An 18,030-nucleotide genomic window follows, 5' to 3' on the forward strand; every position below is an offset into this window, starting at 1 on the left:
TTAAGTATTTATCTGAGATTAAAAAAGAATATGGTCCATACAGAGAATTTTAGATAAATATTCATAGCAACTTTATTTATAATATCCAAAAACCCCTAAAACAGCCCAAAATATTCATCACCAGCCAAATTGATAAACAAATTGTCATACATTAACACAATGCAGTACTACTCGGCAACAAAAATGGAAATATGGAGACCCATGAACATAACTAGGCTGAGTGAAAGAAGCTAGGTGGACAAGAGTACATTTTACATGATTACATTTACATATAACTATAAAATGCAATTATACAGTAATAGAAAGTATATGAGTAGGTGCCTGGGGAGGAGGGTGTAAGTGAGGCAGAATTACAAAAGAGCAAAAGAAATATTTTGGAGCGAAGAGTGTGTTCATTCCATTGAGTGTGATGATGTTTTTACAGGTGTTCCATATATCAAAGCATGTCAAACTGTACACTTTAGAGATACGCATTTTATTGCATGTGAATTATACCCCTATAAAGCTGTTAAAAAGAAAAATAGATACCTGCATGTAGGGTTCATTTTCTACAGAGGCACATCTCCAGCCTGCGGGTTCAGGCAGGTTGCATTTCCTCATCTCTGAGTCCCATCCTCGGAACTCCACTTCCATCTCAATGGTCTGAGTATCTTCTAACAGCAGTTACATTCTAGTTTTTATTGAGCATTTCTAATATCTCTGGAAGCAGCCTCTGGATGAAGCAAGCTGCCTTCTTGTTTATGTTACTGTGCTCGTTACAAAGTTTCATGTTTTATCTTTAAATCAACTCAGGAATGTATTCTTTTTAGTGTGCAATTGTTACAGACTCAATCGTATTCTAAAATGTATAGAGTAGAAATCAAGCATTATTATTATCCCTGTTTTTACAGAAGGGATTAATTAATTAATCTATTTTATATATTGGGATTTATATATATTGGAAGTTATATATAATGGAATTTTATATATAACAGAATATAGAACTGAAGTTTGAACCAAGATGTTCCAATTTAGGGATCGCATTCAGCATCATTCCCCAACTCAGAAAATGCCTTGGACAGCGCTGCAGGTGTGGTCCATGTGTCTAATCTACTTCTTTCCTCCTTTATCACCTCAGTGGCATGCCTCTCAAGTTCCACTGCATCTTTCATAAAGGGCACCAGCATTAGGACATATATTTATAGAAGTTATTTTAGAGGTGTGTGATACACTTTTTCTTTGGTTTTCAAAGTATTTCTATTGAAGTTAGCCTTCTGAAAGGTTTTGACCACTGAAATATTTTGTGCCAAAATAACCACAATAGTGATTTTCTTTTCTTTCTTATTTGTGTTCTTCGGCAATAGATTTTTTAAAAAATAAAATTGTACCTACTGTCCCAGTATACAAAACAGAGAATGCATTGCTTTTCTTTCAGCAGAATAGTGTCCAGAACCACCCCCTGGTTGCCTTATGTTCAAACCACTGAAATGATGTGAAATGCTCCAAAGGCATCACCATGGAAACCCCAGGTTACTGGAAGCACTATTTTCAAGCCACTTTTCTGCATTGAGGCCCAGCCTCCTCTCCTGGGTCAGATGTGGAGACTCAGCTCCCCTCTGAGCCCAATGTGGATCGCTTAGGCATACGCTGGAGTCCGAATATTGAGTTTCCACACTGAAGTCCACCTGTGAGGCTTTTGTTTCTCTCATAACCTTTGGTGATATTTCCAAAGACAGCAACAATTTTAGACATTAATTATTTTAAAAGCGACAATCTCCATATTTTGATACAATGCTAATGTATTTTTATTTCTCTTTTTTTCTCTCCCTATCTTCATACTCACTTTATGCCTTAAAAAAAAAAAAAAAACCTGATACATTAAAAAAGAATATCAAGTTTAGGTCAATTAATATGATTGTAGACTTCTTTCTGAAAAGTCTTTTCATGTTTTTCAGTTTATGATGTCTTTTGTTTTTTACTGTTGATTTTTATTTAGCACAAAATGACATTTTTATTTGGTGGAGAGGTCCTGCAGTACAGCCTACATAACGACTTGTTAATTTAAAAAAATACTTTTTAATGAAATAGTTGACAGTGGGTTATCAATATATTTAAGTAGCTATGTCAATACTGACAGGTGAAGTTCCCTGGGCTTCTGGGTAGGGTGGGGACTTGGAGAACTTTTCTGTCTAGCTAAAGGATTGTAAATGCACCAATCAGCATTCTGTGTCTAGCTAAAGGTTTGTAAACGCACCAATCAGCACCCTGTAAAAACGGACCAATCAGCACTCTGTAAAACGGACCAATCAACTCTCTGTAAAAAGAACCAATCAGCAGGATGTGGGTGGGGCAAAATAAGGGAATAAAAGCAGGCCACCTCAGCTGGCAGGGGAAAGCAGGTGGCAGTGGCAATTAGCTGGGATTTCCTGAGTGGAAGTTTTGTTGCTGCTCACTTTTTGGGTCTGCACTACCTTTACGAGCTGTGACACTCACGATGAAGGTTTGTAGCTTCACTCCAGAAACCAGAGAGCCTACAAACCCACCAGGAGGAATGAGTGGATGTGTCACCTTTAAGATCTGTAACACTCACTGTGAATGTCTGTGGCTTCACTCGTGAAGTGAACAAGACCATGAACCCCAGGAAGGAAGAAACAATTCGGGCCATGCCACTTTTAAGAGCTATAACAGTCACTGTGAAGGTCTGGGGCTTCACTCCTGAAGTCAGGGAGACCACGAACCTATGGAACAGAATAAACTCTGGACACATCTGAACATCCCAAGGAACAAACTCTGGAAACACCATCTTTAAGAATTTAAACACTTCCGGCAATGGTCCATGGCTTCATTCTTGAAGTCAGTGAGACCAAGAACCCACCAGAAGGAACCAATTCTGGAAACAATACCACAGCCATAGCAAAAGATACTGAACTGTTTTCTTGTTAGCCTTTCAACTAATAGTTCTTGTTACACCCACAGACACCAAAAAAAAAAAAAAAAAAAAAAAAAACCCACCACAGAATTCACACAAATGTTACTTGCTGTATAGAATAGGGACATATTAATGACCATAATCTTTGGTTTACCTGAGGTTTTACTATTTACCATTTCCAGTCATTTTTTTTTTACTATTTACTTTTCTATTTCTTTTATTTTCAGTGAGTAATATTGAGTATACTGAAAAATACTTGTAATTAAATTAAAATTTTTGATTGGAATGTTTTCATTAATCCTCTGAAATTCACTTAAATTGTAATTACTATTTTTTTACCTTTGTCAATTGTATATATTTTATGATGAAGAAAAATATGAGCTTAGTATCTTTAATCAATATTCTGGATAAAAGTTTTGGAACTCTAATTGAAAATACAAATTTTAGGCTTTTTATTGTAATATGTACATATACTTATATATGCAATGAATATTTTTTGAAATTTTCCACTATATGTTAAAGCATAATAGTAGAAACAGAATAGTTTTGTTATATTTTTAACTGTTTCTCTTAATAAATTTCTATGTGTTATCTCACAAACTCAGATACTTCATTTTTTTTTCATGAAACTAAGGTGGTAATATCTGGATATTTTATTCCCATTATATTTGGAATAAATTGTGATGTCTTTGCTGATTTAAACCTGCATGAACTTTCTCAGCATCAACTAATTTTGAGATTTTTGTCCAGAAGTATCAACGACCATAGAGCAAATATTATGAGCTATTTCATTAGATATTTATAAGCATTTACCTTTCAGTTAAACAATAAAAGATTAATTCAATGCCCTGAGGATGTTTTATGTTTTACTGCAAAGATAAATAACTTGCTCAAATTTACACAGCTACTGGGTGTCAGAACTAATGATAAAACATAGAATTCTAAATACACTTTATTACATTTTGGGATATATCTGATTAGAAACCAGGACGCATACACATTCAAAATAATTTTCTACCCAGTATGCAGAGTAATTGAGTTTAATGGCAATTATGTAGTCAGAGAGAGTGGTGCAGGATTGTTATTTCGTTTCTTACCATCCCACACACATACACAAGGTGAAAGCAGTAGCAGCCCTTCTGACCTGACAGGGCCTCCCTCACAAACATTCAGGTACAAGTACTCTTCCTCATCTCCCATGTGAACTTAGCAAATACCTGTTTGTATTATGGTCACAGGTTACTCTTTAGACTTTATGTGGTTCTTTTATAATCAAGTCTGGGATGATATATGTTAGAAAATACTACCCTACACAAAAACCCCATTTTTTCTGTTCTCGCTAATAACAATTTGAAAGAATTCTTTGCATTGTTTTCCTGGGCTTCACTATAAGCAAATTCACCTCAAAAACCCTGGGCAGAATGCCTGATAAGGACATGAGTATGAAGACAAATCACATCACAGAATCTTCTTCACTAACAATCAAAATGAAGACAAAATAATTAGTGAAACAATAAGCAAAACAAGCAAACAAAGCCTAGAAAAATTGGCCACGTAAGGTGGCTCACGCCTGTAACCCCACCACTTCGGGAGGTCAAGGTGAGTCGATCACCTGAGGTCAGGAGTTCGAGACCAGCCTGGCCAGCATAGTGAAACTCTGTCTCTACTAAAACTACAAAAATTAATCGGGCATGGCGGCACACGCCTGTAGTCCCAGGTACTCAGAAGGCTGAGGCAGGAGAATCACTTGAACCCAGGAGGCAGAGGTTGTAGTCAACTGAGACTGTGCCACTGCACCCCAGCCTGGGTGATAAAGCAAGACTCTGTCTCAAGAAAAAAAAAAAAAAAGCCTAGAAAAATTAAAAATAAAAATCCTGGCAAAGAGAATGAATAAGTCAATTATGCAAGAGCAACACAATGGAATACTACACAACAATGACATTTTAAAAAATCTACAACTATATCCAAAAATATGGATGAACATCATAAACATATTGTTGAGCAAATGAAGCTAGGCCAACCAACCAAAATAAATTATGATTCCATTTATATAATGTACAAAAAATCATTTACATATTGTAGAAAGATTCATATGATGTACAACAGAATCTATGCTGTATCTGTGGGAGCTGTGACTATCTTTCTGAGATGGTGAAAACCATCAGTAAGTGAAGGGTATGCCAAAAATGTCCTCTGGGAAGTCAGAGATAAGAATAGAGATCTTATGCTTTGGATTTTGGTTACATGGGTGAGTTCATAGTATAAAAATTCATTGAGCAGTACACTTTGATATGTACATTTTATATATGTAAGACTTCAACAAAATCCTTTTAAGGTGATTAAGTCAGTTTGGTGGGAGAACACATTGTTTGATTTTCTTTAAGATTTTATTGTTTAAATAATTTGCCTATGCAGTAAATTAAAATGTGAGGAGAAAAAACTTTATTGAGAATCCACTAATAAGAGAACAGATCAAATATCATGTACAAAGAAGACAAGTATAAAACGAGCGTTCCATTTTCTGCCCTCTCCCTTTCCTTAGATTCCACAAGTGATAAACCATGAATACGGGACCTTTAAAATATAGCAGAGGAATATCCCTAAAGACGTCATCTTATGAAATGGAAAAACACGTTCTTCCAAGGGACACCAGGGACATGGCAAGAACACATACAACTTCACCACTATTTTAGTTTGCCCTAGAGATACAACCACATCAATCGGAGGAGAGCAAACAATTAGAAAGGAGTGAGTCTACTACTCTCTGCAGATCCCATAGCTGGAAAATCAGAAGAATCAGTGATACCATGAATAAAAATTAAAAAGCTTAATGTAATATAAAACTAAATATTATTTATATATAAAGCTGTAAGAGAAAAAAATAATAATGACAGAACTCCACCCATAATAGCAATGAATAAATAAATAAAGGAAAAAGAAGAATACAACTTTAGGAAAAAACTTTAAAGGTCTAGATGAGGAGAATTCTAGGACAGTCCTGAAAACCATGAATTTAGATTTGAAGTGTCTTTTTTCCTTGATAGAATAACACAACATCGGGTACATCTGATACAAATAAGATCCCAAGAATATTTTTGTGGAGTTATAAAGTCTGATTTCAAAGCACACTTCACAGAATAAATAATACATTTAGCATAATTTGAACGCTAAAAGTAAAAGGAGTGTAATGTATTGAATTGAAGCATTGAATTAAAAAGAAACAAACATGAGCACCTGGTTGTAAGAAGAGACTGTTACAGCAAGTCACCCAGTCCCATCCCCCAACTTCAGTGATCACCAGCTCATGCCAAACTGCTTTCATTTACTCTCTTTAGTGACATCTAATTCTCTCCTTTCCATATTATGAGAAGCTACTTTCATAGAAAATTCTCACCTCGGCCAGGTGCAGTGGGGCACGCCTGTAATTCCAGCACTTTGGGAGGCCGAGGTGGGCAGATCACAAGGTCAAGAGATCGAGACCTTCCTGCCCAACATGGTGAAACCCCATCTCTACTAAAAATACAAAATATTAGCTGGGCGTGGTGGCGGGTGCCCGTAATTCCAGCTACTCTGGAAACTGTGGCAGGAGAATCACTTGAACCCGAGAGGAGGAGGTTGCAGTGAGCCAAGATCTCGCCACTGCACTGCAGCCTGGCGAGAGAGTGAGACTCTGCCTCAAAAAGAAAAAAGAAAAAGAAAAAAGAAAATTATCACCTCATAGGAAGTATAGAGTTAGCAAGCTCTCCTCTCACATGCAATGGGATATGTTTCTAATCTACAACATCATATAGTAACAGAGAGAGGGAAGCTGCAAGATTCGTTGCGTGAAAATATGTTGTCAGCCAGAGAGGCTCAGATTCTGAATGTATTATGCCACAGACTAGTGCTTAATTACAAGGAGAAACGCTACCTCAATATCACTGATCAGGGAGCAAACTGATAACATGCACCTCTTATTGTAACACCATGGAAAAATCCACAAGTGATACTGCAATTTCTTCTTAAAAATGATTAACATGAATTTAAACTTTGGAAAACACGGTAATCTGAGCTGTGTGCTATTTCACACGAAACTAGTCAGGATTCATTTAAAATGTCAATGTCATGAAAGGCAAAAAAAAAAAAAAAAGTAGTGGAGTATAAACTTCATGAAAAGAGACTAAATAGCCACACCATTCACACACATGGAATGAACACTAATGAGATTCCAGTTTCACACAAAAGACAGCTATGGAGGACAGACACTCCGGGACAACTTGGGACATTCAATCATAGGCTACTATTTGTGGTATTATTGACTCAATATTATTATCTTGGGTGTGACAGTAATAGGTGTTTATATAGGAGGACCTTCTTTTACTTGAGAAATATTTGAAATTTATGTGGTATGTTACCTGCAGTTTGCAACAAAGTATTTCAGCAAAGAAGTGTGTGTGTGTGTATGTATGTATGTATGTATGTGTGTGTGTGTATGTGTGTGTAAGAAGAGAGGAAAGAAGACTGAAAAGAGGAAGGGAAATGAAAGAAAGGAAGACGGAAAGAAGGAAAGGAACAATGAAGGAAGAGAGAACTGGGGAAAACATAAAGCAAATAGGTCGCACACAAAAAGATAAGAAAAGTTAAGAAAAACTTGACCACCTATTGAAACAAATAACTTCCCATATCGAACAAAAGCAAAACAATGAAAAGGCATGAAAAAGAGTAAAAGGTACTTCAGAAGGAAAAACAATAGGATTCAACATGTAAGGGTCAGAGGCAGATGAAAAAACGCCATGTGAAGAAGAGAAATACAATTCTAACACGTGCATCAAGTAATAGAAATGCTTAGGATCATACATATTTAAAAGAAAACAAATCTGGAAGATAAAAGAAACCTGATACAACAATTGAATTAGATTAAAAAGGTAATTGGGGAAATAAGAATGACTGAGAAGCAAGTAGCATAATTTCAAAACTTCAGAATTAATTGGAAACATAGAGTAGACTAAGCAAAGCCCACAATCTCCCCATCAAAAAAATAATGTCATAGACATAATAGATGTTACTTCTTTTTCTTTTTTTTTTTTCGAGATGGAGTCTGCACTCAGACTGCAGTGCAGTGCAGTGGCACGATCTCGGCTCACTGCAACCTCAGCCTCCCGGGTTCAAGCAATTCTCCTGCCTCAGCATCCCGAGTAGCTGGGATTACAGGTGCCCACCACCACACCCAGCTAATTTTTGTATTTGTAATAGAGACAGGGTTTCACCATGTTGGCCAGGCTGGTCTCAAACTCCTGACTTCAGGTGTTCAGGTGATCCACCCGCCTCGGCCTCCCAAAGTGCTGACCACTGCGTCTGGCAATAGATGTTATTTCTGAAAAGCATATACCACAGATTTAAAAAAAAAAAAAAAAAAAAAAAAAACGCCGGGTGCCGTGGCTCATGCCTGTGATCTCAACACTTTGGGAGGCCGAGGCAGGCGGATCACGAGGTCAGGAGATCGGGACCATCCTGGCTAGCACGGTGAAACCCCTTCTCTACCGAAAAAAAAAATACTAAACATTAGACGGGGTGTGGTGGCGGGCGCCTGTAGTCCCAGCTGCTTTGGAGGCTGAGGCAGGAGAATGGCGTGAACCCGAGAGGCAGAGCTTGCAGTGAGCCGAGATCGCACCACTGCACTCCAGCCTGGGCAACAGAACGAGGACTCCGTCTAAAAAAAAAAACAAAAAACAAACAAACAAAAAGGAGCAGAAAGAGAACCTGGTAGTTCAGAAAGAGTAAGTGGACAATCATGACAATTGGAAGAAGGACTGGGGTAAGACAGGTGCCTGACTCTGTGTCCTCAGGGACGTGCTCCACTGTGGGCCTAGGAGGGAGGACTGTGACACTGGGCTCCAGAGTGGAATCCTGAGTGAAGGTTTGGATGGAGAAGCTGTGATGGCGCTCAAGGGCCAGCCGCTCTCAGGAGCTGCAGTGAGTTATCGTAGGGGCCAAAGGAAGCCTTAATTTTGAAATTGTAGCTTCCAGACCTGGGAGAGAATAACAATCCTTGTTTTAAGCCACTCAGTATGTGGCACTTTGCTGTGGCAGCCCTCAGAAACATTCATGGCAAACATTGAAACATTCCATCATATCGTGTTTGGAAAATAAGTTTGTTTTGTTTTTTTGTAGAGACAGGGTCTCATTATGTTGCCCAAGCTAGTCTCCAACTCCTGGCCTAAATATTCCTCCTTCATTAGCCTCCCAGAGTGCTGGGATTATGGGCATGAGTCACAGCACCCAACCTGTAAAATTATTTGTTACAAAGTTATCTTGTGGCAGTGATAAAATTTGTTAGTTGCCCTTTGAATATACTTTTGGAAATGTATTGAAATTTAAAGTTTCTATAGCACAGTAATTTGAGAAGTGTGTTTTTATCATAATCCCCACCTATTTACATGCTCATTAAGTGTTGTTATAACAAAGACTGAAAAGTGCTGTGTAAATAAACTGATATATCAAAATATGTGATACTATATAGCAGTTCAAAGGCTGCAGTTAGATGGGCTTGTACTAAGGATGTAGAACAGACAAGCCCCCAAATTGAAGCTTAACTTGGGAGGGTTCTTGGATTCACCCAGGGAAGATTTCAAGGGCAAACAGGAGGTGGTAGACAACAATCTTTTATTGAAGGTGCCACTCCTTGTGAAGCAGGGCTGACTTACAAGCATTGCACCCAGAATTAACAACATATGTGCTTGGCCATGCATAGTGGCTCACGCCTGTAATCCCAGCACTTTGGGAGGCCGAGGTGGGCAGATCACGAGGTCAGGAGTTCCAGACCAGCCTGACCAACTTTTGTTGGGCATGGTGGCGGGCGCCTGTAATCCCAGCTACTCAGGAGGCTGAGGCGGAAAAATCACTTGAACCTGGGAGGCGGGGATTGCAGCGAGCTGAGATCATGCCATTGCACTCTAGCCTGGGCTACAGAATGAGACTCTGCCTCAAAAAAAAGAAAAAAGAAAAAAAGTGCTCTTAGCATCCGTATTTATACCCACTTACAAGTACATGCAAATTAAGGGGTGGGTTAATGCAAATTGAGGGGCTGGGTTATTCAGAACTTTCTAGGAAATGGGCAGTAACTTCCAGATTATTGACATGGAAACAGGTGGTAATTTCCGGGTCATTGCCATGGCATTTTTAAAGTGTCATGGAGCTGGTGGGAGCAATGAGAGCAGCCAGGGCTCACCTTTCTCTCATCTGCTGGTTTCTACTGGTGTCTTCACTTCATCCTGTCTGGACCAGATCCTGTTTTGGTCAGGAGGGTTGGGACCAGAAAACGAGTCCTGCTGTTCTCTTACCTCACCAACATGTGTAAAGAAAGTCTCAGAAAGATGACAGGACTTTTCAAATGTAATAAAATAGAAATCAAAAATGCTACATATTTGCATGTATGCATTGAAAATAAATAAGAGGAGATGTGGAAGGATAAACATGGAACTGATAATAGTGTCATTTATAGGGGTAGGAGGGAGAAGGTGAGAGGAAGAGACTTTGGTTGGTCTTCAACAGAACTTATTTTATTCATAATGTTTATATTTTCAAGAACTATATAACCGTGGTTTACCATTTTTAAAATACGCTATTACCATCCTGAAGGAAAAATCAGTGATTAAACAGAAAGCACAGGAAATGGGTCACAGAAACTTCAAGGTTAGGATCATTTTCCTGATATGAATAAAGTTTTTAAAATAGTTTTTCTTTATAGTTAATGTTCTAGTTTCCATTTTCATGAATACATAATTTTTGAACGTATTTATAAGGTACATGTGATATTTTGTTACAAGCGTAGAATCTGCAATGACCAATTCAGGGTCATTGAGCCATCACCTCAACATTTATTATTTATGTTGGGAACATTCCATATCCACTCCTCTAACTATTTTGAAATATACAATAAAATTTCACTACAGTCATCCTACTGTGTGGAAAAAGTTTTGAATCCATAGGTGGAATAAGCACACATACTGATCAAGACATTTTTTTAAATCTGAGTAAAAACCAAGTTATTTAATATTAAAATTACAGAAGTAGAAATAATTCTGTAGGTAACTAGAGCAAAAAGGAAGCGTACATGTAAGACAGAATCCCCGCTCAGAGTTCTCCTCAGTAATACCTCGTATCAGAAGACCCAGCCAGATATTGAAGCTAAGTTTGGCACCCAGATTTTATCCCTAGCCAAAGATATTACCAAACATAATAAAACTCGGGAAGTATAACACTGACGAATGCTCCTTTTAAAAAAAATCCAGTAATTAAGTCCAATTCAATTAAATAGAATTTCAAATAAAATTAGCCACTGTCTCAGCTTCCCTCACCTTTGTCATTAATAGAGTACAAACCAATTCACCATGGTGCCTTTCTTCACTCCACTTTTTCTCTTTTCTGTGTCTATATCTCTCTTTACATGTATCTACATATCTACATATATATCTATATTTATGTCTCCATCTCTGTATACCTCTGTCTATATCTAGATAATTGATAGGTAGATGCCTTTATTTTTAGGCAGATATGTTTGTTTCTTTTATTCTTTCCCTTTAAAGTTTTTTCTTCTTTTCTACAATTGGCTATTTTCCGTGTCTCCTCAAAACTTGAAATGTGAACTCCTCCAGTCTCTACTATATTCACATCTTCCTTTCTTCTTAAGTAATACAGTCTCCGTATGCTCACTGGTGCTCCCCCTCCACCTGTTTTTTATTTTTTATTTTTTTGCTTTCAAATATTTTTGTTCAGATTAGATGATGTTTTAAACGTTATCCCTGGGATGAAGAGACATTTGATGGAGTCATCCAAGTCCCTTCAATATGATTTCAGTTCATCTTCTTCTGTTAAAATAAATTTAAATTAAATTTAACAGATGCATTACTTGGCTCAGGCTACCATAACACAATACCATAATTGGGGTGGTATAAACAACAAAAATGTGTTTTCTCACAATTCTGGAGGCCATAAGTTCAAGGTCAAGGTGCCAGCATAGAAGGGTTTTGGTGAAGGCTTTCTTCTTGGTTTGCAGATGGACACCTCCTGTATGTGTGTCTACACATGGCCTTTCCTCAGTGTGTGTGCATGGACAGAGATCTATCAATTCTATACAACCCTACCCTAACTCAATTACCTCCTAAAACCACCATTCTCTAAATGCAGTTATATTGGTGATTAGGGCTTTAACACATAAATTCAGTCCATAGCACTAGATTATATTTAAAATAAATATTTGTAGCCAGGAGCAGTAGCTCACGCCTATAATCCCAGCACTTTGGGAGGCTGAGGTGGGTGGATCACCTGAGGTCAGGAGTTCGAGACCATCCTGGCCAACATGACAAAACCCTGTCTCTACTAAAAATATAAAAATTTGCTGGGCCTAGTGACAGGCACCTGTAATTCCAGCTACTCAGAAGTCTGAGGCAGGAGAATCACTTGAACCCAGGAGGCGAAGGTTACAGTGAGCAGAGATTGTGCCACTGCACTCCAGCCTAGGTGACAGAGCAAGACTCTGTCTCAAAAAAATAAATAAATAATAAATAAAATAAAATGGCTGGGTGCGGTGGCTCACGCCTGTAGTCCCAGCACTTTGGGAGGCTGAGGCAGGCAGATCACAAGGTCAGGAGATCGAGACCATCCTGGCTAACATGGTGAAACCCCATCTCTACTACAAATACAAAGAATTAACCGGGCGAGGTGGCGTGCGCCTGTAGTACCAGCTACTCTGGAGGCTGAGGCAGGAGAATGGCGTGGACCCAGGAGGCAGAGCTTGCAGTGAGCCAAGATCACGCCACTGCACTCCAACCTGGGTGACAGAGCACGATTCCGTCTCAAAAAATAAATAAATAAAAATAAAAATAAAATAAATATTTGGTGAGATTTCTTTATATATAACAATATATCTGTCAACCTGTTTATCTGAAGAGTTTTCCGATTTCTCTGAACGTTTATTCAAATCATTGTAATAAAAGATTTATGGAAAGCTATTCACCAAAAGGTAATGATATTCATTTCTGATGGTGAGATTATTTCTACATTGTGTTACTTTTTACTTTCTGCTCTGTATTGATTCAGTTACTTAAAATTAGTGGGTAACATTATGACAAATTTAAAATGTCAGCAATATAAAATTATAGCTTGTCAGAATAACCATATCAATGATACAGAGTTTGCTAATGCGATGTTTCATCAAGTAAAGATTTATTGTGTCAATTATGAATTGACTATTTTTGTGTATTAGACTTTGGGAAAAATTGACGAAGACCTTGATTCCAGAGAACATCTAGAAGGTGAGACCGAAAAAGAAAAAAAAAATAAATTAATATCCAAAAAACCCAGAAATTTTGCTAAGTATAAAAAAAGAAGTAAAAATAATATTCCATTAGTAGAAAACTATTTGATAGGCTAGAGAGCCAACTGGAATAAAGAGAGTGCTATAAAATTATCCCTTGATGACTCTGCCCAGAAACAGAGGAGGAAAAGGAAGAATGAATGTGAAGTGGACCGCAGGCAAGGTATGGCCTCTGTTAAAATCTTGAGACCCAGAGGAAATCTGAAGGCAAGAGAAATAGAGGAAGTTTGGGATGTTATTAGGCCCAACTATGATAGGTGAGAAATACAAATTTGTATGAATTTTCTAATATCACTTCATGATATTATAGAATCATTTAGGGAGGAAACTTACAAAATTTTTCTTTAGTTAATCATTTTTGACTGCTGCAATCAGTCCTCAACCAAGTCAGGCGTAAAATCCTGCCAACAATGTGCCTGCCTAAAAATATCCAAGGAGCTGGTGCCTCCCTGCATATATTAACAAAGGCATTGAGAAGTGCAGAAGCTCAGCCTTGCTTCATCCACTATCCTTGGAATGAAAGGGTAAATGGATGTCTATTCACTTATGAAAACTCATTTATTTCACGATGCATTATAAAATAGAGTTCTTTTCCTTCCTGACAGTTTCTGATTATTAGAATGTAGTTTTATTTTCTTTTTGGAGTTCCAGTCTCTCTGCAAAATAAGAGAGCCCCTGGAGCAGGGTGCTTGACCTTCAGAGTCTGTTCTTGGAAGATGTGAAGTTCTAGAAGTGATTAGTTTAAAACAGAATTGTGTCTTCTCACACAGCGCTTTGTCTTTGAAATGTTTTCTGGCAATATCTATAAAAAGTAATAAAATTGTTATAGTTTTGCCTTAATGACCTCACTGCTAGATAAAACATCTAAGTAGTAATCCGGTGCACAAGACTGACATATAATGATATTTGTTGCAGCATTATCATATTAGCTGAACAATTAGAAATAATGTAACTTACCAACAAGGAATCAATATTGTATACAAAGCATGATCTCAACTTTATAATATATTAATTCTATGCAAATATATTCATAGAAAGAATAACATTAGGAAATGCACCAAAACGTTGATGTTGTTAGAATTTTATATCATTTTTTCTTTTCAATAGTTGCTTATTGTCCAAATTTCAGTAAATAGCATGTGCTATTTAACATTAAGAAATATAAGAGCTTACAAGCAGAATAATTTGCACTAAATATGTAGATACATTAAAAATAGTATAGGGACCCAGAACCATAAGGGCATATGTTCTGAATAATCCCATTGTGATGGTTAATACTGAGTGTCAACTTGATTGGATTGAAGGATGCAAAATACTGTTCCTGGGTGTGTCTGTAAGGGTGTTGGAAAAGGAGATTAACAATTAACTCAGTGGGCAGGGAAAGGTAGACCCACCCTCAATCTGGGTAGGCACCATCTAATCAGTTGCCAGTGCAGTGGGAATAAAAAGCAGACAGAAGAACGTGAAAAGACTAGACTGGCTTAACCTCTCAGCCTACATCTTTCTCCAGTGCTGCGTGCTTCCTGCCCTCAAACATTGGACAAGTTATTCACCTTTGGAACTCAAGCTGGCTTCCTTTCCCCTCAGCTTGCAGGCAGCCTGTTGTGGGACATTGTGATTGTGTGAGCTAATACTACTTAAAAAACTCCCCTTTATTTATATATATAAAATATCTACATATAATGTAGATATTTATACATATATAATATCTACATATAATGTAGCTATTTATACATATATAACATATACATATAATGTATATATTTATACATATATAATACATTATATATAATATATACACATACATAATACATTATTATTACATTATTATATATTATATATAATAATGTATTTTATATATAGAATATATATAATAAACTAATACACATATCCTATTAGTTCTGTCCCTCTAGAGAACCCTGACTAATACACCCATAGTACAGATTAATTTTGGAACCTATCATTCCATCCAGAGGAAATGAGAAAAAAAAACAGAAGCCAGACTTTGTCTATTGAGGAACACAGTAAGAGCCTGCTAGCTCCTCATAAAGAAGCAGGTGTTTGACAACACCCAGGGTGTTGGAGCATACCCACGTGTAGAATTAGATACAGAACTCCACTGTCAAATTTGAAAAGACAAACTCCTTTTCTGTATACCTTTCTCCATGATCTTGTCTGTATTTAGGTTTAGTGTCTACACCACTGTAACCTTACAGAAGTTGTATTTTCCAGCAGTAAAATTCGTTGTTTTATTTGTTCATTTGTTTTTCTTAAAGGATCCTTTCTCATTCTCACCTTATGCTTGTGGTGTTTTCCCATAGATTTCCCTTTAAAATGTAGGCCATGTTATGTTTTGAATATCTTTTGGTGGCCATAACTCTTGGGGACAAATTTTAGCTTCAGCCAATGTGGCATAAAGGTAGAGATGTTCATTTGCTTAAATTTCTGAAGTGCCTGTTCTGCCTGGGGCTGGCTTCCTTCCACTCGCTCAGCCCCTATAAAGGGGGCTCAGGGATACAGCACTTATAGAGATGCTGTTACATGTTTGGATAACTTTCTTTAGCTCCCAAGAATTTCCAGATACTTGGTTTTTTAAATGCCTTACATGTAAAATACAGCCCGTTTTATTAGGACTCTGCTTACCTGAAATATTTGTTATTGTTACCAATAACAAGACACCTCTCTAAAGCAGAAAGAGTCTTGTACTCTTTCTCTAGAGACTCTTTATAAAGATTATATGAGTCATTTGGAATAAGGCAATTAAATATAGCAGAAGTATGTAGTATGAAATTCATGTATGCATCGTTCTAGAATAACTACAGATACACGTGAGAAATTGGCATTGTTTCATTTCTAGCTTCAGTAAGGTAGTCAAACAGACTTTTCCTTGGGAAAGAACCTTTAAGCTGTAATGAGCCTCTTCTATGAACCACACAGTGTATTGGACCCAGACTCTGATATTGAGGAAGTTGATTATTTTTGCATGACAAAAAAAAATATTCTCTTTCTGTCTGCAGTTTCCCAGGATCAGAGTGAAAATACAGAGCTTCCATCAATGATCCATCCTTGGGCTGGAGTGACTTGGTCTAAAAAGGCAGCCAATTCTCATGCAACAGGGGGTAAAAATGGCACCTAGAAATTTCTCCCTCCATTTTTACTGAATTTCTAAGATTATCAGTAGAGATCACAGAGCAAAAGGAGCTGTGAGACTGCCATGCTGGACAATACTAAAAAGCACAACATCTCATCTCTTAGTTCCTGTCAGGGACACTGAAGACTGGAGGTAATTTTAAGCAGGAATTAAGTCATGTGTGGTGAGCTTCCCAATCATGAGATCTAGGGTAGGAATGGAATACTTCCTCCTCACTTCAAACCTAGAGAAAGTTTCCCTAAAGGAACCAGAACCAGATGAATGTCTTGTGGTGCCTGAGAGACTCAGAGCCTGATTGGTCTCCCCCTAACTACTGAACAATCTAAAAAAGCAAGATGCTGTGGCTTAGGAGAAAGATTGCAATAGTGGGATGGCCTAATGGCCCTGCCCACAGCAGTTTTGCCCCAGAAGCTCTCCATCTCCTTGCCTGAACTATATACTTCGCACGCATCGCTAGCTGACATGTTTAGATGTATTTATTCACTAATGTACTCTCCGCCTCCTACCAGAAGACAAGCTCCATGAGAACGGGCCTCACTGGCCTTGTTTACTGCTTCACTCCTCACCTGGACTAGAAGCTGACTTTTAGACCTTGTTCCAGAGCACCCACCGAAGGGACATCTGCGTGTTTACTAAAATGGGGATAGATGGAGATACATTCTCAGAGCAGCTAATGGGGCTTCTTTGAAGGTTCTGTAGATCAATGTAGGACAAGAGTAACACAAATGTGACCTATTTTATTCTCACTGGAATTTGAAAATCCACGTAAGAAAACTGAGAGTATTAATAAATGTTGTTCTGGGAGAAAAGGTGTGGGAATAATGTCTCCTCCATTTGATATGAGAAATTTAAATGATGACATTCTGTATAAAGAAATCTAACAGATCCTATCATCATGCTGCCAAAATAATAGCTAAGGCTTATTGTCCTTCGAGTTTGTTGTTCATCAGTTTCATTAGACTTCATAGCAAAACTAGAAGGAAGCTACTTTTTTAAATCCATTTTTTTTTAGAAAATAAACTAATGTAACAGAATTAAGGTTAAGTGATTTTCTTAAGAACATAAAGCTAAGTCAAAACAACTTAGCTTCTGCAGTCATAACGCTATAATACTCAGAAAAGCAGAGTGAGAAAAAATTCTTGGTAAGAACAAAATGCCTCTCTCAGAAGAAGTAATTTACAATCTTTAATTGAAAAAAAAAATCATTAAAACTTGTTGCAAGTACATAACCACCTTATATTTTTTAGAATTGCAGTAACATTTTCCTTAAATCATATAACTTAAAAATAAACCATCTAACTTTTAAAATGTGCTAATTTATTTAAGTCAATTTAAAATAAGAAAACATTAAAAAGGCAGTTACTCTAAAGATGAAATAAAGAAGTCAGAAGTAAAGGTATGTGAGAAAATTGGGTCTTGTCTGATATATAATGTTCATTTACAAAGCTTAGATCTCAACCACCTTAGAGGGAAGGCAAAAGTAGAAGGATGATTTATGTTTAGAGATAAATGTAGGCACATTAAAATTTTAAAGAGTTCATTTGAGCAGACAGCAATTCATGAATTAGGCAGCTCCAGACCACAAGTGGTTTGGGGCTCCTTGGAAAGGGAAGTATA

The sequence above is a fragment of the Macaca mulatta genome, chromosome 3 (assembly GCF_049350105.2).
Source record: "Macaca mulatta isolate MMU2019108-1 chromosome 3, T2T-MMU8v2.0, whole genome shotgun sequence".
NCBI classification, from domain to species: Eukaryota; Metazoa; Chordata; class Mammalia; order Primates; family Cercopithecidae; genus Macaca; species Macaca mulatta.